Source organism: Crotalus tigris, unplaced genomic scaffold (assembly GCF_016545835.1).
Source record: "Crotalus tigris isolate CLP2741 ecotype Arizona unplaced genomic scaffold, ASM1654583v1 scf7180000017871.4482833, whole genome shotgun sequence".
Classification (NCBI taxonomy): domain Eukaryota; kingdom Metazoa; phylum Chordata; class Lepidosauria; order Squamata; family Viperidae; genus Crotalus; species Crotalus tigris.
The window spans coordinates 777,324-798,901 of NW_024096690.1; the positions used below are offsets into that span (position 1 = coordinate 777,324).

General features: G+C 36.3%; 1 protein-coding gene across 9 annotated transcripts in view; it reads right to left on the reverse strand.

The window, feature by feature from the left end:
- Positions 1–21,578, reverse strand: part of THRB (thyroid hormone receptor beta) — a 288,188-nt gene that overhangs the window by 173,573 nt on the left and 93,037 nt on the right. For 5 of the 9 annotated variants that reach the window (XM_039343665.1, XM_039343671.1, XM_039343663.1 and 2 more), the window contains exon 2: positions 17,718–17,827. The exons of the other annotated variants lie outside the window; for them this stretch is intronic. The gene's annotated coding sequence lies outside the window, so the exon portion shown is untranslated. The remainder of the gene's footprint in view (positions 1–17,717; positions 17,828–21,578) is intronic. 9 annotated transcript variants of the gene reach the window in all.

Below are 21,578 nucleotides of genomic sequence, written 5' to 3' on the forward strand. Positions count from 1 at the left end.
GGTATCCACTAAATTGCGATCAGTCAGAATGGACCCTGATACTCTGATTGTGCTGCAAATGACATGCATGGAAAAGGCCACAGGATTTGCTCGACCTATTAGTCCGTTTGGAGTTCTGGCTTAATTTTGAAGGCCTGTAGCGTTTCAAAATGGCGTCCGCTACCACTACTATGAGGGAACTGATGTAATAGCAAATAAGGACCCCTGAGCTTGCTAAAAACGAAAGCTAAGTTTCCCTCTTGAGACCTTCGTAAGGGAAGAGTTTTTCCAATAGTAAAGAAATTGCTGTGTAAAAAGCACCGCAAGTATCAGAAACCTCTGCAGATGGTTAGAAACGGCAGTTGGCCATGCGGCGCTCCAAAATGGCGGCCACGGCGGCCATTGAGTATTCCTCGAGGCGAGGACTGGCTGACTGAAATCTCAGTTTGTCTCCCGGAGGTCCTCCCCGCATGAGAGAAACGGGCTGATAATAAATGAGCCGATCCAAAAGGATTTAGAGAATTGGAAAAAGTTGCAATTGTCTCTATTAGGGAGAATAGCAGCGATTAAAATGAATGTCTTGCCAAAGTTTCTTTTTCTATTTCAAATGATACCTATTTTAAAGAAAGAAGCAAACCTAGATGAATGGCAGAAAGGTATCAATAAATTTATCTGGGCAGGGAAAAAAACCAAGAGTAAAACTTAAAATTATACAAGATATACGAGAGAGAGGTGGACTCAAGGTACCAAATTTGAAATTGTATTATGATGCTGTGGTTTTAACATTAATTAGTGATTGGGTTAATTTAACAAATGTAGATATACTCCTTTTGGAGGGGTGGGATTTATTATATGGATGGCATGCCTATTTAATTTATAATAAAAAACTTGAGAGGGTTTTTAAGTATCATATTTTAAGAACTTCTTTACTTCGGGTTTGGAAGAAATATTATAGAATTGATTCAAAAATACCATTATGGGCTATTCCATGGCATGCAATAGAAGGAATAAGGAAAGGAGTTAAGATGGATAGTATTTCTTATATACAATTACTTAAGTGGGATGGTAAAAATTGGCAATTAAAATCCATAGATGAATTAGCACAAGAAAATATTAATTATTCATGCTTTCAGTACAGAATTAGTTAAAGATTGTATGGTTAAATGGGCTCAAAATTTTGATGAACTGATTTTATTAGATACATGGGAGACTATTTGGGTGAGGAATGTTAAATTTACACAAGCGCAAAATTTACGGGAAAATTTCTATAAAATGTTTTATAGATGGCACCTTGATCCACAAAAAATGTCTCGTATGTACTCAAATTTGCAGCCTAAATGTTGAGATGTGGTTGCTTGGATGCAACGTATTATCATATCTGGTGGTCATGTAAAAGCATAAAAGCCTTTTGGATCAAGATATGGTGGAATATTCAAAGAATTTTCAAAAGAAGGATAAAATTTACCCCACAATTGTTTTTGTTGGGTATTGTTTCTGATTGTGATGACAAAGAGATTATTTTAATGTTAAACTTAATTACAGCGGCAAGGTTGTTAATAGGGCAATATTGGAAGAAGGAATTTTTGCCTACTTTGCAGGAATGGTTTCTTAAAGTTTCTTACTTAGCTGAAATGGCAAAAATTTCGGCTTTCTTGAAAGATCAATCGCAAGAGAAGTACCTCTTGGTGTGGAAAAGATGGATAAATTTTATACAATATAAGTATGATATAAGAAAATATCATTTAGCTTTTGAATAATTTATATTTAAAGTTTAAGATATTATTTAGAAGTGTAGAATAGTTTTGTTTTTTTTATTTTTTTCTTTTCTTCTTTTTCTCTTTCTGTTTTTTATATATAATGGAGTTAAAGTATTTAATAATTTGTTTACTGAATGTAATTATATTTGTTTGAGGTTTATTTGGGTTTAAAAGTTTTTTCTTTTAAGTTCTAGTTAACCCTGTATTCAGCTCTGGGAAGAATGGGGGAGGGTTTTGGGGTGGGTTGGGAGGGATTGGGAAAGGGGTTTTTGATTGTAAAATTGTAAAAATTTATAATAAAAATAAATAAATAAAAAATAAATGAGCCGATCATTGTGCGGCGCTCAAAACTGCCACTGCGACGATCAGCTAAACCTCCGGAGTCCTCCTGAGAGTATTTCGCCGATCTGGGACAGCACTGATCCCAGCACTGATCAGATGGCAGCAGAATGAAGAATCCATGAATGTAAAAAGGAATTTACAACCTGCTCTGCTGAATTAATTCTGGGAGCCAATTTACCACGTCCATCTGGGCTGAGACCAAATCGAAACTGGGGCGGGACGTAGCCCAGCACGGGCGTGGCAAATTGACTGATTTGGTCTAATTGGACTAGATTAACCCATTCCTGGATTCTCCATTCTTCATGGTAGAGAAAGGACTACTCCATATGTAGGCTCGAGGTAAATGGCACAACAGGCCATATGTGGCACTAAACTACATTTTCGAGCACAGCCACAGAATTAACACATTTTTTGCTGTCAACTATCCCAAACTATATTTAAGTAGGACAGTCTTTCCTTAATAATTGCCCATTGAAGTTACAATGGTACTGAGAAGGTAATTTAACAACTGGTCCTCGCAATTTCGATTGTCACAGTGTCCTATACTCAGGTGATTAAGATTTGGGCGCTTCACATCTGATGAGCATTTACAACTGTTGCAGCATTCAGTCATGTGATCACCATTGGCATGGTTCACAGCTGTTTTCTGACAAGCAGAATCAATGGAAAAGCCAGCTGTAAAATTATAAATTGCCATTATATAATGTCTTGCGTAACATACTGTGTTGCCAGTTTCAATTGTAATTGTTAAGCAAGGACTATCTCAGAGTTGTCAAACTCCCGGACCATGGGCCGGACACCTCATGCAGAAGCTGCGCCCACCCCATTGCTAGCAATGGCAAAATAGTTCCAATATGTTGCGCAACATCACATGACGTCGCGAGTTTGAAATGTCTGGATTATCTAAATATCATATGATCTAAACACTGGTTAATGTTAAATATGATTTAGGTAAACTAGGATTTTGTGTATCTTGTATTTTTAAAGTTTTGCTGCATTCTATTTATATAGTTTTATTTTTTTAATATTGTAAGCCACCCAGAATTATCCTTTGGTAATCTAGGTAGATAGACAGACAGACAGGTGATAGATCCAGCTTTATTCAATTGTAGTGATGAAACAACAGATTATGATTACTCTAAGACAGAGCAACAGTTTACAAATTTACAAAACCAACAGAAAAGAAAGAGGAATATGCAACAATAGAGTCTTTGTGACTTTAACATACTACATTATGTTTTAATAAGACAGCCCTATTGTTCTATTCTATTAAACTGAAATTAGTTTAATAAAAGAAACTGTGGGATAAATATGCTGTCAATGCTACAAAGAAATTTGGCTGAAGCCATTTCCTCTTTGTTTTCAGTTGCCACAGAATTGGAGGGGGGATGTGTACTTTTAAGTTTAGACAAAACAGTAAATTGTCCTGTAGAAACCAAGATCATTGCTGCCTGAATTTTGGCGGGCTGAAACTTCCATTAGAAAGCCCACCAAAGTAGTTAATTGGATAATGTGATTTATGACATATTATTGGGGTGGGAAGTTCAACTTTGCAACATTGTAACCTTTGGGAGGGAACTTCAGTCTTGGTTTCGCTTATGATTGTGCTAATACTATGTAGCCAATAAATATGTTCTTTAAGGAAATCTCTTGCCATGGAGTTGTCTTTTTACTGGTCTCATCTACCGGAACCATGACATATGCCAGGGGTAGGCAACCCAAAACACTTAAAGAGCCACTTGGACCCGTTTCCCACCAAAAACAAAACACTGGGAGCCGCAAAACCATTTTGATATCTAAAATGAAGATAACACTGCATATATTTTTTACCTTTTATTATAGGTGTGTGTGTGTGTTTGTGTGTGTGTGTTTGTGTGTATATATGTATATGTATGTATGTATGTATATATATATATATATACACACACACACACATACACACACAGGTAAAAAAAGGATATATGCAATGTTATCTTCATTTTAGATGTCAAAAGGGTCTCTCTGTCTCTCTCCCTCCCTCCCTCTCTCTGCCCTTGGTCTGCCTGCCACTCCTCTTCCCCCGCTCTCTCTCTTTCCTCTCTCTCTCTCTCTCTCCCTCTCTCTCTCTTTCTCCCCCCCTCTCCTATCTGCTGCTCACCTGACAAGCTTCAAGCTGTTGTCCAACAAGATAAGGGATAGACAACCTCGTCTCTTTTATGACTCACGGACTTCAACTCCCAGAATTCCTGAGTCAGCCTAGCTGGGCTAGCTAGCTCTCTCCTGCCCTTCCTGCTTCCTGCAGAGACGCAGCAATGGGAGGAGCTCCGCCCAGTAAGCTTTTCAGCTCCTCGGAAAACACTGTGAGTCCACTCTCTTTTACATACACACACACACACACACACACAAAAACACAAACACACACATAGAGAGAGAGAGAGAGAGAGAGAGAGAGAGAGAGAGAGAAGCAGGGAAGCACAATTCCTCTCTCTGTCTCTGTCTCTCTCTGCAAAGGCAGAGGAGGCTGGGAGCCGCAGGGGAAGGCTCAAAGAGCCGCATGCGGCTCCGGAGCCGCAGGTTGCAGACCTGTGACATATGCATTACAGGTAATTCTTATTTAGCAACTGCCTCAGAGAGGGACCATTCCCAGTTACTACAGTAATACAAAGTAACTTTGTCACCAAGTCTTCATTTATGATGTTACAACTGATGCTTGTAACTGAAAAAATCCTAATCAGTCTTCGCTACAGAATCACAGTTCACATTTATGATTGCCTCAGAAAAATGATTTATAGCCTGTCTTTGCAGCATCCTGCAGTGAAATCATTATGATTTGTGACCTTTACAGGTAAATTACAGAATCAGTGTAATTAGAGAAGGTAGATTCAATTGGGTCCAGTCATGTGATGACGCACTGTATAACCTCATAGACTTACAATGGTCATTAGTCAAAGACTATCTGTAAAGGCTTTCTTTTGCCTCCTAAGCACCTTGAGGTTCGCAGCCATGAGCCTATTAGGCAACCAGATAATTCTAGCATATTCCTTTAAATCTGTATTCCCATTGTATGTTTGTTTTCTCCCTTATAATCTTTCATCTCCAATAAATATAAATACAAACAGTAGTTTTCTTCCTGCTAATTATCACAGCATCAGAGTGAGCATTCTTAAGGGTGATGGAATGGGAGAAAAGTGTTATCAGATTTTCTTCAACTATCATATAGCCACCCAGTTTTGTTATGAGATTGGCAGCAAATAATTTCAATTAATCAATCAATAAAATTATATGACATCCATATCATAAAAGCTAAGTTATGATAGTAACATCTTACTTGATACAATTTATTTTCCCAAAATAATGTAGGAAGTCAGCACCGCCCCCGAGAAGGAAATATTAAAGAAGGCAAAATATTACATTTCCCCAAAGGAATAATGGGAAAAAAAATCTTTAAAGGCTTTTCTGCCCAAGTTTCCCCAGGGAGAAACTGGACAGGCCAACTCTGTAGAAATGCAGATTTGATAATCCTATTCAGAAAGACTGGGCCACCTATTCATAAGCAAAATGCTTTCAGCCACTGCTCCAGAGAAGATTTGAACTGATGGGATTAGAAAAACAAGGAATAATAATAATTATTATTATTATTATTATTAAATGATCTTTAGGACATAATAGGATTAACCCACCACCATCAGAATACCAAAGGGCACATTGAACCTCAGGTCAAAGTTCATTGCACAGGAACAGGAACAACCTCAAACAGGAACAACTCCAAACACAAAATCTCCAAAAAGTATAAAAATCCACCCATTCCCAGCTCCATTTTGTCAGCCATCCCAGAAACATGCTGTGTCACTGAAGTTTCTGGCAACTAAATAAACTGTACCTTCTTTCCTAAGCAGTCTCCATTTTGTTTATTTCTGGCTTGGACTGGACCCTGATGATAGTTTTTCCTTAAACAATAATATACTGAGATCTTTTATATAATATTTTAGCACTATAAACATGCCCAACATTATTAATGTTGGATTTAGCTTGTGGAACTATTTTTTATTTTTTCCCCAATAAATGCATAGAGGAAGGACCATTACACAATAGTAAGGCCCTTTGAACTCATGTTTGTGCACGCACGCATGCACGTGTGCACAGAAACACACATACAGACTTTTTGTCTCAGTATTTCCTAACTGAAATTAATGGCTCAATAAATGGAAATGTGTGGGAAAAGCTAAAAACTTTAAATAATCTTTAGATTATATTTTGGCTGAATAATGTTTGTGTTCTTGATGAAACATACATATCCTTATTGCTATTTAAATGCAAAACAAACTGTAGATGGGACCATTTTCATTCCCATCATCTCTCCAATTTAAGAAGGATATGGATATGAATATCCATGAAATGCAACATTTAGAAAAAGTATGTGTTCTAATTCTAACAATATACCCAACATAATATATCTAGCCATTCTTAAAATACAATATAATACTCATAAAAATAATAGATAAGCTAAATTGTAAGCTGCCTAGACCAGGGGTCCCCAACCCCCAGTCTGTGGACCAGCACCGGTCTTGCATTCCAGAAACCGGGCCACACAAACAAATGAAGCCCCATACACAGAATGCAGAAAGCACACAGAACCCATGCCCCCACCGGTCTTCAGAAAAAACTTTCTCCATGGAACCAGTTCCTGCTGCCCAAAAGGTTAGGCACCTCTGGTCTAGACTTTCCCACAAAGAGATAGGCAGCAAATAAATTTAACAACAAATAAATAAACTAGCAATTATAACATGATCTTTAGATAACATAAGGTTCTTGCATATAATAATGTTGAAAGCAGAAGAAATCTGCTAAAGAATCTGAAAGAATACAATGAATTTTGTTAATATAAATGGTGATAATTTATCAAGATTATTAAATGCAAACAGAAATGTATATTATTTCCACAGCAAGAAAGATAAAGAAGGAATGGTTAAATTAATTGTTTTATTCAAAGAGGGGAAGATATTTAATTATGTTTTTTATTTGTACAGCACTTCTGGATTTTCTGCTTGTGATAGAAAAATGAAACTTTGGTTTTGCCGATTAGATAGATTTTTTGTTATAGAAATAGCTAGTGACATACTAATGTGTAAAAGTAAAAACCTTAGGCTGTAATATTGTTGTCTTTTACTGTGCTAAAAAGAGTTGGAAGTCAATGCTTTTTTCTTTCTTCCCTTGCATCTAATATTTTCTTTTCCCCTTTTTCCTTCCCTTAATTTTCTATTTTTATTTTTATTTTATACATTGATAAAACAATAAAAGTCATGAGAAAGCAGAAGCAAGTCACCCAAGTCATTGCATCATAAATCACTGAATCACAAGAGATACCCAAATTGTCAGTGGGATTTTGTTCCATTTATTTTAAAAAGTTTAGCTAAGTCCTATTGATATTTTGCAAGCAACGAAAAAAATCAGATAAAGATCTTCTGCAAGGTGAAACTAAGGTCATAGCACAGTTCAGAATGCAAACATAAATGTAAAGGAAAACTTGTTGGATGAGATATTGTACATTGTACCATGTTCATCCATCAAGTTCAAGAGACAACAAAAGCTGCTACATAATTAAGCTGTTGGTTAATCAGAAGCAGGGAATTTTAGTCAGCTGCTATGTATTAACAACTTCTAAAAAGGAGACTATGAAAAGGACATTAATATGGATTAAAAATTAACCATGATTGCCAGAAAGCCTGATATGGCAATTCTGCCCACAGAAACATTTGCTCAGCAGTATCTGCCAAAACGAGAAACAACACATGGTATTCATTCTGCTGCCCTTAACAGCATCAACAGATACAGAGGCAGAGACAAATATTCCAAAATGCCAACTTTTCTCAAATGAGGCTCCCAGAAGTGAAGCTGAGTCAGAGTCTAATAATATTCTGAATTAAATAGAACATATTTTTCTTTTTTATTCTTTTCCTATATTGTTTACAATTTTTCATCTCATTTCAATAGAATTGTTTCTGTAGAGTTTGAGCACCACATTGATACACAGCTTTGATTGTCAGTGGAGTTTTATCTTGCTAATGAGTGTGAATATTATTTCCTACAATTCACAGTACTATGATTTTCCAAAACAAGTTTTTAAACAATGTAATTGAATCTATAGTAAGAACATGCAGACTTTATATTCTCTCTGTATTTCTTTCTCTTGAATAGAATAGAATAGAATAGAATAGAATAGAATAGAATAGAATAGAATAGAATAGAATAGAATAGAATAGAATAGAATAGAAGCTGGAAGGGACCTTGGAGGTCTTCTAGTCTCCTGCTTGAGCAGGATAACCTATACCATTTCAGACAAGTGACTATCTAGTCTTTTCTTAAAAATCTCCAGGGATGGGCCGCCCATTATTTCTTTTTTCTTTTCTTTTTTTAACTTTTTTATGGTGTACAAAGGAAAAAAAAGATTAAAAACATTGAACATGATAAATCATCTTTGACATACATCTCCGTCTTGTCAGTTCATATTGTACAATAATTACATATATCTATATAAAATTGTACATTCCTAGTTTCTGTCTTAACTTATATCTTTGCTGTTGACCCCCATTTTTTCCCTCCATTTATAAAATTTATTCCAGTTTCGATAAAATTCTGTTTCTTCCTGATTTTTTAATCTTTTAGTTATCTTGTCTAGTTCTGCGCAATACATAATTTTCTTAATTAGCGCTTCCCCACTCGGTACTTCCATCACTTTTCACTTTTGAGCAAATAGTATCCTTGCCGCCCTTAATACATGTATGGAGAGATGTGTGTCACCTTTATTTATTTACATTTTTCCCTAGTATTCCTAATAGTAATGTCTAGTCATTTCTATTGTCCATTCCCAGCCCATAAGCCAATACACCTGTGCTTCTCTACATGTCCACCATACATGAAAAAATGTGCCCTTTTCTTTTTTGCATTTCCAACATATAGGTGAGTATCCGTTATACATTTTGGCTAATCTGGCTGGGGGGGAGATGCCATCTGTAAACCATCTTATACTGATTTTCTTTATATGATGTCGCCAGTGTGATTTTGTTATTTAGTTCCCATACTTGCTGCCATTGATCCATATTTATATTAAATCCTAAATCCATTGTCCATGTCACCATTGTTTCTTTAACCTGCTCCTCATATAGCTTATATTCCAACAAGTATTTACAAATATTCTTAATTTGTTTTTTCTCCGGGCCTAGCAGTATTTTATCTAATCCCGTATCTTGTCTGTTAATACCCCATTCTTGCTTATCCTTCATGTATCTTGTTTGTATCTGGAGATAAGACCACCACTCCATGTCTATTCCTTGTTGTTTTAGCTCTTGTTTTTGTTTTAAATAACCTTCTTCTGTCAAGATGTCTTTATAAATAATAGCCTTGTTTTTCCTATACAGATTGGGATATGTGACTGCTTCTAATGGCGATAACCAAGCCGGGATCTTTGTATAATGTTGACATTTGATTATATTCCAACTTTTTATTAGTTCTTGTCGAACCTTATGTCTTAAAAAGTACTAGTGGTTTCTGCTCTCCCCCATCCAAATATGAGCATGCCAACTCTGCTGGAGGTCGTAACCCTCTAAATGTAAGCATCTTTTATTTTCTAAGGTTATCCAGTCTCTAATCCACGTCAGGGCCGCTGCTTGGTAATATAACTCCCAATCTGGGAAATCTAAACCTCCTCTCTCTTTGGCATCCTGTAATACCTTTAATTTTATTCTTGCCTTCTTTCCTGACCACACAAATTCTAAGGTTAATTTATTCAACTCCTTGAAAAATTTCTTGTCTAATTGAATTGGGATGTTTTGAAACAGGAATATTATTTTGGGTAGGATGATCATCTTCACTGCTGCAATTTTCCGGAGAAATGAGATATGTAAATTTTTCCAGCGGTCTAAATCTACTTTTATATTCTTTACCAATTTGCCATAGTTATCTTCTTTAATTGATGAGCAGCATGCTGAAATAACTATCCCTAGATATTTTAATTTGGAAACTACTTGTATACCTAATTTTTCCTCAAGGTTTCCTTTTGTATATTAGTCATGTTTTTTGTAATAATCTTTGTTTTATTTCTATTTATTTTCAAACCTGCCAGATCTCCATACTCTTCCAATATTTTGAATAACTTCTGCCCTGATTGTTCTAGGTCTTCTAATATAAATGCTAAGTTGTCTGCACAAGCTTGAAGTTTGTATGTTTCTTTCTTAATCTTAAATCTTTTAATCTACTTTTCTTGTCTTGCTACTCTAGCAAGAGTTTCTAATGTATATATAAATAACAATGGCGAGAGAGGACATCCTTGTCTTGTGCCTTTCTGTATATTGAATTTATCAGTGGCCTCTCCATTTATTATGATCTGGGCCTTTTGTTCAGAATATATTGCAGTTATCACGTTTAAAAAATTTTCCCCAACATCCATTGATTTTAATTGTTGGATCATAAAAAGCCAATTGACATTGTCAAAAGCCTTCTATGCATCAAGGAACAGAAGTGCCACTTGACGATCACTATGCGACTCATAAAATTAAAGAATGTCTAAGATTGTTCTTATGTTCCGCTTAGTCTGCCTGTTTGGTAAAAACCCATTTTGATCAGAATGTATAAAATCAATTAGATAATTTTTAAATCTCTCCACAATTATTGAGGCAAAAATTTTACAATCAGAATTCAATAATGATATTTGTCTATAATTTTGCATCCGTGTTTTTTCTGCTTCTTCTTTTGGTATCAATATTATGTTTACCTTTGTCCAGGACTTAGGTGTTCTCGCTTCAGTTAATACGGCATTGAAAACTTCTAGTAAGTATTGATTAAGTACACTTTGTTGCTCTTTATATAGTTCCGCTGGTATTCCATCTGGGCCAGTTGCCTTACTGATCTTTTGTTTACTTATAGCCCTGGTTATTTCAACCATTCTTATTTCCTCATTTAACATAGATTTTATTTCCTCTGGTATCTTTGGTATATCTGCATTCTCTAAGTATTCTATTATCCTTTCTACTTTTTTCCCCTCATTTCTCTTATATAATTTTTCATAGTATCTTTGAGAAATTCCCCTTTTTTTAGTCTCCTCCCCCTGAATCTCCCCTTTCTCATCTTCCAAATTAATGATCTGTAGCTTCTCTTTCTGTCTTCTTAATTTATATGCCAGCCATCTTCCCGGTTTGTTCACTCAAAGTTATTTTGTTAGCTGCCTGTAATTTTTGTGCTAACTTTTCCGAATCCTCTATACAAAGTTTATGTTTAATTAGATCCATTTTATTTTTCAATCCTTTGTTTTCAGGAACTCTCTGAAATTGTATTTCGACCTGTTTGTATTCCTCCTCAAGCCTCATCCTATATTGTTTTTTCTCTTTGTTTCTCTTTGCCGTGTACAAGATTGCTACACCCCTCATGTATGCTTTAGCCGTATCCCAGATGTTCTGCAAGGATGTATCCCCATTGTCATTTGCTTGAAAGAAAAAGTGCATTTCTTTCTCCATACTTTCCTTAAATTCTTTTTCTTTGAGAATCGCTCTTTGGAGAGTCCATCTTGGCCTGCTTCTTTGTCCTTTCATGCGAAAACTCATCAGGTTATGGTTTGTCCAGAGGCTAGATTCTATATGAATTTCTTGGATTTCCGAGTCTAATTCTTTTGAAAACCATAGCATGTCTATCCTGGTCCATGATCTGTGTCTATTAGAAAAGTATGTGTATTCCCTCTTATCATAATTCCTTTCCCTCCAAACATCATGTAAGCTAAGATCTATACACATCTCAAAAAAAGTTTTGGGAAATGTTTTTTTTTTTCCCTTGCCTCCGTGCTTTTATGGTCTTTTGTTTTATCTGCGATCACATTGAAATCTCCGATTATACAAAAACCATCTTATCACTCAGCTTATTATGGAGATTTTTTAAAAAGGATACTTGAGGGCATATATTACAACAATTATTATGTTTTTTAATTCAGTTTAGCCTTAATTATCAAAACCCTTCCCTCTTTGTCTTTATAAATTTGTTTCAAAGTTATCTTCTGCTTAACATACAGAGCTACTCCTCTTTTTTTTCTCGTCTAGTGAAACATATAGCCTAGCTAATTTAGGTTGTTCTAATAGATATTCTTGATCATTTTTTATGTAAACCTCCTGTAACACAATAATGTCCGCATTTAATTTAATAAGCTTACTAAAACTTTCCTACGTTTTATTGGTGCGTTCAACCCTCTAATATTTGTTGACCAAATCCTATACTCCTCTCCCATTATCCTGTTTTTGTCATGTCTTTGTGCTTCTAATAATTCTTATTTCCTTCGCCTCCTCTGAACTTCTCCCCTATTGTTCTAGCCTATTTTGTCCTCTTCCCCCTCTCACTTCCTCCATGCTTTGCTCTGTCCCACTTTTCTCCAACATTCGTTCAATATCTCTTCTTTTTTCAACTGTAGCTCCTTCTTCTCTGAGATCTCTCAGGTCTTCCTCTGAGGCACAGTATTTCCTGTAGAAGTCTTCCACTTTTTCCACTATATCCAATCTAAACCTCTTCTCCTGCCAAGTCACAATAAGCCCCTCTGGTGTTAATCATCTAAAAGTTACATTACTTTGATGTAACCTGGACGTCAGAAAGAGGTAGTTCTTTCGGAGGTCTCTCATCCTTTTAGGTATTTGTTTTAACACAATAATTTGTTTCCCTCTGTATTCTAACTGTTCGTCATGTGTCCTATATAATATTTCATCTCTAATTTTCTTTTTTATAAACTTCACATGGACCTCTCTAGGAAGGTTATGTCGTATCCATAGTTTGTCTGCACCCTGTATGTTTCATCCATTCCAGCAATCATCTCTTCTTTGTCAATCTCAAGAGCTCCTGCCAACAAATCCGCCATCTTGTCTGGAAGATCTTCTCCTCTTTCCTCTATAACATTTTGGAATCTAAGATATTGGGTCGCCTTCTCTGCTTCCAGTAACGTCACCATTGTCATTAACTCTTTATTAGCCACAGTTAAGTTTTTTTTCTATCTCTTCCACCTTCTTTTCTTCATTATCCAATCTTTGCTCTACTACCAGCAACTTCTGCTCATTTTTTGCAATTTGCTGCTGAAAAGCTTCAAATCTTCCATCCATTGCCTGAATTTTCTCTCTCATTTCTCCAGTAACATTCCTAACCACTTCTAGTTCCGTTTTAATTTCCTCATGGTTCTTCATCATGACTTCCTGCATTGCCTGCATCATTGCCTGTAATTCTTTAAGTGGGTTGGAACATTCTTTTTGAAGCAAGTCATCTAACGATCTTTAGCTCATGGGACTGGAACCTGGTGTTGCATTTTTCTTCCCCCCACCAATCTTAGCTAAGTTTGGATTGCTTGCCATTTTAAATAAACTTTCCCACAACTTACTCTTCTTCCAAACTATCCACTTTCACTTCCTTCTTTTCGTTCTTCCACTTTGTCCCTTTACCTTGTTTCCCTCTCAGGGGTTTAAACAACAATATCGCTGGTATATTCCATCTATGTAAATCTATCAATATAATACTAATACAAATATAGGTTCTAATAGTTCAATCTCTGATGTTAACTTTAAACTTTCCCAGCATTTCCTTTTTTCTTTGTATAATCCAATAAACCCTTCAATCTCTCTTTAATACCCTTTCGCTTATCTTCTTTCTTCTGTCCCAAACCATTCTGTTCTATACGTCCATATAATCACCTGCTATCTCCTCAACAACACTTTCCAAAGTTGTCAGTCTCTATGTCGTTCCAATTCCTCCTGTCATGCAATCTCTATCTCTTTCCGGGGAGAAGGGGAAAAAAAGGCACCTTTCCGCCGGCCAATCCACTCAGCAGTCAAAGGCAAAAGCCAAAGGCCATAAGACTCTCAGACAAGGTTCTTAGCTTAAAGTCACATAAAAGGACAGGAATCAACCTTTAGATTCCTGTCCTTTTATGTGACTTTAAAGTGCTAGGTCTTTAATCAGTGCAGCCTGGCTCCTCCATATCAGGCCCTTCCAGGTACTCTTCCTGCCACTTTCACTCGCTGCCTCCCCTGTACTCCTTCAGCTTCTCTTTTTCCAGGCTTCCCCTTTCCGCTTTCTCATTTGATGCATCTACCAAATCCGCTCACAAAGCTTTGGGAAAAGTCAATCTAGTCAAATCCAATTTACCATCGTTCCGCTATTTCCTCGCTTACTCTGTCCAGCTGTCAGCTTCAGTGGCCATTTTTGGCCATCTTCTTCCCGATCCGCTCGTCTGGGTTTATCCGCTTCCCATCACCAGTCGCCACCAACAGCAGAGCAGCAGATCGCCCATACCTTCCGTTGCCCCAAGGCTTCTTTCAGTTTGGATGAGCCCCACCGGCTTAGGACGAGCGTTTGGCGATGCCAGAGAGACCATTCGCACCGCTGCCAGCTCTGATAGCTGGCTCCACCCCCCCGGCCGCCCATTATTTCTGAATGCAAGCTGTTCCATTGTTAATTGTCCTCACTGTTAGGAAGTTTCACCTTAATTCCAGATTTCTTCTCGCTTTGGTCAGTTTCCAATCATTGTTTCGTGTCCTGTCCTCTGATGCTTTGGAGAATAGTTTGATACCCTCTTCTTTGTGGCAGCTCCTCAAATAGAGGAATACTGCTATCATATTGCCTCTGTTTCTTCTTTTCTTTAGACTAGCCAAACTCAAGTCCTGCAGCGGTTCTTCATATGTTTTGGTCTCCAGGCCTTTGATCATTTTAATTGCTCTTCTCTGAACTTTTTCCAAAGTCTCAACATCTTTTTTATAGTATAGTCACCAGAATTGGTTGCAGTATTCTAGGTGTGCTCTTTCTAGGGTTTTATAAAGCAGTATTAAAAATTCTAATACTAATATTGAGATTAACACCCAGAACTAGGCATAAGGATTTAGCTTTAGTATCAAAACTAACAAAAATTCACAAATACCTTCATATTCAGAATGCCTCCTGTTTTCTAACAAGTTGTCTTTATTTAGCCAAAAGGTTCAGGACTAAATAAACATTGTTATTTTTTTATCATTATAGCTAATTACTAGATGTTGGAAGCTTTAACTTGCGTACTATACTGCAAATCACCCAGATCTGCTACTGTATTCCATCAATGTTCTTATCCTGATCTAAAATTGCTCAGTGTTTAGAATGAGTTTAATAGTTTATCCAAGATAAGAACTACAAAGGTTTACTGCTGCTGACAACAAGATTTAAGAGTGTGGACAACACCTCTATTATCAATATAACAGAAAATCATAATAATATGTTTCATATTATATGACATGGTACTCATGTAGTATTTATTTTTGTTGCTGTGATATTCAAAAAAAGAGAAACTTTAATAGAATAAAATACTTCTTTTAATGTGTATATGTGAGATTATAGATTTCTACATATAAAAACAGAAATAAAAAGAACAACAAGAATCTCTCCAGAACACAAGCATATTCGAAACATCTGCAAAAAGTCTCAGAATTTAAGCAATATATTAAAACTTGGCAACATATAATTATGTTGATTGCCTACAGTCTTTTAATCATGTCAATTGAGAGCCATTTCAAAGGCTTTGAGAGGTTTGTCTTCAGATTGCACAAATCATCCTATTTGCATAACTGTAATGAATGTGTGGACTGCAAGTGGCATCTTCACTGCCACTAGTTATTTTATTTTATGATTATCCTTGGGTACATTGGACTCCTTTATCAATTATTTTGATAGAGTGTTTAAAATAGTCACCTTCCATCTTCCTTCCAAAATATATTGATGGTTTTAGCTGCTTTTCATGCAATATTTTGTAAATATGATCCCATATTTTCCTCATGTCATATTGTGGGAAGAATCCAGAGAAATAAACATTTGGGGAAATATTAAAAAGGTAGAATATATTTCCCCAAAGGAATAATAGAGAAGATCTTAAAAAAAAAAGACAGAAACCAACCGCAGTCCCTCTTCCCTAAGCAGAAACTAGGCAGAGGCCAGCTATTAGAAATGCAAATCCAATAATTCTTTCAGAAATGTTGGAGCCTTCCAGCTAGAAACTGAAGAGATTAGGAAGACAAAGAAAGCTAAAATCTACCTACCCCACCCAAATTCTAAGGACAGGAAACATAATAGGATTAACCCACCAATACCAAAAGGACACACTCAGACTCAGGTCAAAGAACATGACACAGGAAATATAAAGCCTCAAGCAGGAAGAACTCCAAATACAAAGCCCAAAGGAGGTATAAAATCCTGCTACATGTGGTCAGCTTTCCAAGAGCCATCTTTCTGTCTGGCTCTCCTCTCCAATTAACTACAACCTTCTTTCTAAAGCAGTCTCCATTTTGTTTATTCCCAGCTTGGACTGGACCCTGATGAAAATTTTTCTTTCAACAATATAGTCCCCCTTATTGAACTGTATTTGGTCCTGAATGTATTGTCAATGACTTCAAGCTATAAGCCCAGGGCTTTATGATCCATGATGTCCCTTTCTCATATATACACAACATAACAATTCTGGGCCTGACATATTTATATTCATTAGAATCTATTAGGCCTTGAAGCTAAAGCTTTCAATGCCTTCACTAAAACATATTCATCAGTAACCTTAAATAAAGCGTACAAAGATTTTTTTACCTATGGTAACCTGTTCACACATGTAATTCCCCAATGGTAAATGAGATATGAAGTGGTATAATCAGAGATTTATGTATTGCTCTTTGCCTTTTCATTTTCAACAAAGCATATCAGTAACATTTTTATGTGCCCAAGATTTCTGCAAAACAAATCCAGATGAGCATATGGAATGCCATGAGTAGGCATGTTATTTCTTCATGTAATCTGAAGACAAACAAATAAACTACTGCTTCATTCTGCAGTCATCTGGTGATTAACATTCCCACATTAAAAATCTCCTTCATACTACATGCCCATAGTAAATAACTTGTGCTGCTATAGGCATGCCTTGACTGGTAGCTATCATCTTTAAATATTTACCATTAAAACCTATCTAAACACTACATTACCTCAGAAAAGCATTATATGTAGCTAAGAAGTATATCTAAAAATAATACGGTTAAGACTTAACTGATTAAACTGTAAACTGACTCAGATGTTATATGGCAGTTTATCAACCACCTATATTAAAAAAATTCTTGAATTAATTGAACTGAAATCAGTTATTCTGAAATATGTGAGAATGATTTAACTTCCAATTATCCTTGCTTCATTTGTGTGCCATTCATTTTATTTCTTTCTATAGCCTAAACCTACTTTTTAGTTGTAATTAATAGTTTTACGGTGTAGAATTTTACCAAGGTGTAATAGAAAAAGAAAAAAAATCCCAAACTTTCTTCCAAAGTTGCAAATCTTGCATGTTTACAAATGCATTGTTGCTTTATAATTATTAATTGATCTACTGCAAACAAGATCACACAAAATACTTTGTATATTCTTAGGAATAAAAAGCAACTGCTGGCTTGTGGTTTCTTAAGTAAAAGGTAAAAGATTTATACACTCTGAAGGGAAAGCAAAGTATACTTTGCCTTGTGACATCTTACACAACATTTTTAGACATTTATTACAGAGGAGCTTATCTCTTTTCTCTGGAAAAGGCACTGCCGTATAATTGTGAATTTTGTTTTGTCTGTTTCCTAAACATCTATCAGAATTTAAGCACTTTAAACTGACCTTAGAATTTGCCCATAAACTAGAGATACGAATCAGCAGGATGACAGAAACCATATTTGTTTCAAATATAAGTGCAGATATAAGGATCACAGGTCTTCTGTTGTTAGCATCTGGTGATAAAAAATAGCATAAATTAGCAGATGTATATCTTAGAGATACTGTGTGCTAGAAAAGGTTCATACAAGCAGACCCATTTATATATGAATGGCTACCTACTGAAAGATTTTGTCAGCTTTGATGAATCTAAATTGCCTGCTATTTTACACCTGGCTCTTCTGCTTTAGAAATTAATGGGATGTAACAACATATTTATAAATACATATGTCCAATTACACAGTGCAAGAACTGCACTGAAATTTCACACAGTTAAGAACCAAAGCAAAGTTTGGAATGTCTGTGCTTTTAGCTTCAGCTCTTTCTCTGAAGAGTGAAATTAAATGGCTTTCAAAAAGAGCCATTTTTAACTGGGATTTAGCTCTACATTAATTTGCTGAAGGAAAAATTATAGTCTTGATGGTATTATAATTACCACATTTATTAGATCATATTCATTCAACAGAGAGTAATCTTAGGCATGCATCAACAGATCCTCTTAACTTCAGTGCAAAATGAAAAACTACCATATGTAGAATTCCATTATTTGGGCCTCTAATCCATTGTTTCCCAATTTTAATAAGTTCCAGAGTTTTGGACTTCAAATCCCTGACTTTTTCATCCCATAGAGCCATTGCTGAGAATTCTGACAACTGAAATCCTGAATCTGGAAATCTATATATATCCATATTAATATTATGTTTCAAAGTTAACACAGTAGGGATAAAATAAGGAAAAATTAAAAAAATAAAAATGACCTATGGAAATAAAATCAAGAATTTAGATGAAAAAGATAACTACAAATATCTGGGCATCCTTCAGTCTGATAACATCAAGCACGGTTAAGTCAAGAAGAAAGTTAGTGAATACATGGTAAGTGAAAATGGTAAAGTGAACACCTGTCCAGCCTAGACGAGTTCAAATCACCAGGACCAGATGGATTACACTCCAAGGTTCTTAAGGAACTGGCAGATGTGATCTCAGAACCACTGAACTATATTTTTCCAAAGATCTTGGAGCACTGGGGATATATAGTTCCCATCTTCAAAAAAGGGGGAAAAAAGGACCCAGGAAATTACAGACCTATCAGCCTGACCTCAATACCTGGGAAGATTCTGGAAAAGATGATCAAACAACAAATCAGTGAACACCTACAGGCAAACAAAATCATTACTAAAAGCCAACACGGGTTTGTCAAAAACAAATCATGCCAGACAAATCTTATTGCATTCTTTGACCAAGTGACAAAATTAGTGGACCAGAGGAATGCTGTGGATATAATTTACTTGGACTTCAGTAAGGCATTTGACAAAGTAGATCACAACCTACTATTTGAGAAGATAGAAAAATGCGGGTTAGACAGGATCACCACCAGATGGATCTGTGGCTGACTGTCCGTACTCAGTGTGTGATCCTCAATGGAACCACATCTACATGGAGGGAAGTGTGTAGTGGGGTACCCCACGGCTCTATTCTGGGCCCAGTGCTCTTCAACATCTTCATCAACAATTTAGACAAAAGGAGATAGATGGGGAACTCATCAAATTTAGAAATGACGCCAAGCTGGCAGGAATAGCCAACACTCCAGAAGATAGGCTTAAGATGCAGGAATATCTGGACAGACTTGAACATTGGGCGCTATCTAACAAAATGAAATTCAATGGCAAAAAAGTAAGGTTCTATATTTAGTCAAGAAAAACCAAATGTACAGGTATAGTATAGGGGGTACCTTGCTCAATAGCAGTAACTGTGAGAGGGATCTCGGAGTCCTAGTAGACAATCATTTAAATATGAGCCAGCAGTGTGCTGCAGCTGCCAAAAGCCAACGCAGTACTAAGCTGCATTAACAGAGGAATAGAATCAAGATCACGTGAAGTGAGTCAAGCTATTTTCCAAAGTGCCTGAAGGCAGGACAAGAAGCAACGGGTGGAAACCAACCAAAGAGAGAAGCAACCTAGAACTAAGGAGAAACCTCCTGACAGTTAGAACAATTAACCAGTGGAACAACCTGCCTCCAGAAGTGGTGAATGCGCCAACACTTTTTAGAAGAAACTGGACAGTCATTTGTCTGAAATGGTATAAGGTTTCCTGCCTGAGCAGGGGGTTGGACTAGATGACCTCCAAGGTCCCTTTCAACTTTATTATTATTATTATTATTGTTATTATTATTATTATTATTATTATTATTATTATTATTATTATTATTATTACATCAGAAGAGGGAATATCTTAAAATCTAAATTCAGTAACAAAATACTATCAAAGAAATGAATACCTGGACAATTTCAGTTATTAGATATATAGTACAGTTAGAATAGTGGACTGGACTTAAGCTGAAGTAGAAGCCATGAATATCTAAAGGGCAGCGAAGATGATGCTTTGGAAATAATACACCAAGAACTGAATATCAAAGAGAACAAATTGGCCAATAAGAAAAATCAAATGAAAAAAATAAAAAGAGACATGGCAATTACATAAAAAAAATAGCTGGGAAATCAGATAACAATAAGACTTGTCAATGGCTAAGAGCAGGCAAATTAAAGAAAGAGACAGAAGGGCTAATTCTGGCATATGAAGCCAGCATTGAGAAGACAGCAATAGACAGCAAATCCCACCTCTGCAGAGAAGAAACAATAGAACTATTTAGCTGCTGCAACAATATAACACAGATATACTACTTGGAGAGAGCAAAAATCCATCCAGTATTCCTTTCATTTCAACCAATTCACCCTTCCTTCCTTCTTTCCTTCCTTCCTCCCTCCCTCTCTCCTTCCTTCCTTCCTCCCTCCCTCCTTCCTTCCTTCCTTCCTTCCTGGCAAAGAATGTCGTAAAAAGTGTCACTTCTATCAATGTTTGTAATAGATCTTGATCCACGGCTAAAAAGTATTTCTTCATGGAGATATCCTGTTCCCAAATCTCGGCTAGTCTGTTGAGATCCGGTTGTTGTTTGCTAAAATGTCTATTAATGTTAGCAAACCTGATCTTAATGATTCATTAGAATTTCTGATTTTTGGGCCTGGAGGAGAGGATCATTTATATCCTTGGCCTTCTCATCTTCCAGCATAGATGAATTCCTTTGTACCAGAGTATCATTTGTTGTCCATACATGATTGTTGATTCATGAAGGCACATTCTTTGGCTAGATTTACTCCAGTTTCCATCGGCTTTCTTATAATCATACATTGAGGATCTAATGACCAGTAATAGGATGGCTTCAGGTTTTCATTAGAAAGAGTTAGATGAGAGTCCTGTTGGAGGAAAATAGATCTTGGCTTGGTTTTATAACCTCTTTGTAATTTTTTGTTTCTCCTATAATATACACCTAGAGCAGTGGTTCTCAACCTTTCTAATGCCGCGACCCCATAATACAGTTCCCCATGTTGTGGTGACCCCCAACCACTTATACATCACCGAGTGCCAGGGGCGTGGCCAAAGAAAAGGGGAAAAAAATGGAGGACAGCCTTGTTTGGCAACCCCCGTGAAATGGTCGTTCGACCCCAAATGGGGTCCCGACCCCCAGGTTGAGAACCACTGACCTAGAGAATATGGTAGCAAAATCAATACTAGGAACAACATACTCCAGAAATTATGTGGAACTAAATGGGGAGTTTCAGCTGCCACTCTCAGGTCATCAGCACTAGGGTTGATCTACTCCACAGTAGAATATTGTGCCCCTGTATGGTTTAATAGCTGCCATACTAATAAGTTAGATGCCAGACTCAACAACACCATGAGGATTATAAGTAGATGTACAGTATTAAAACCACA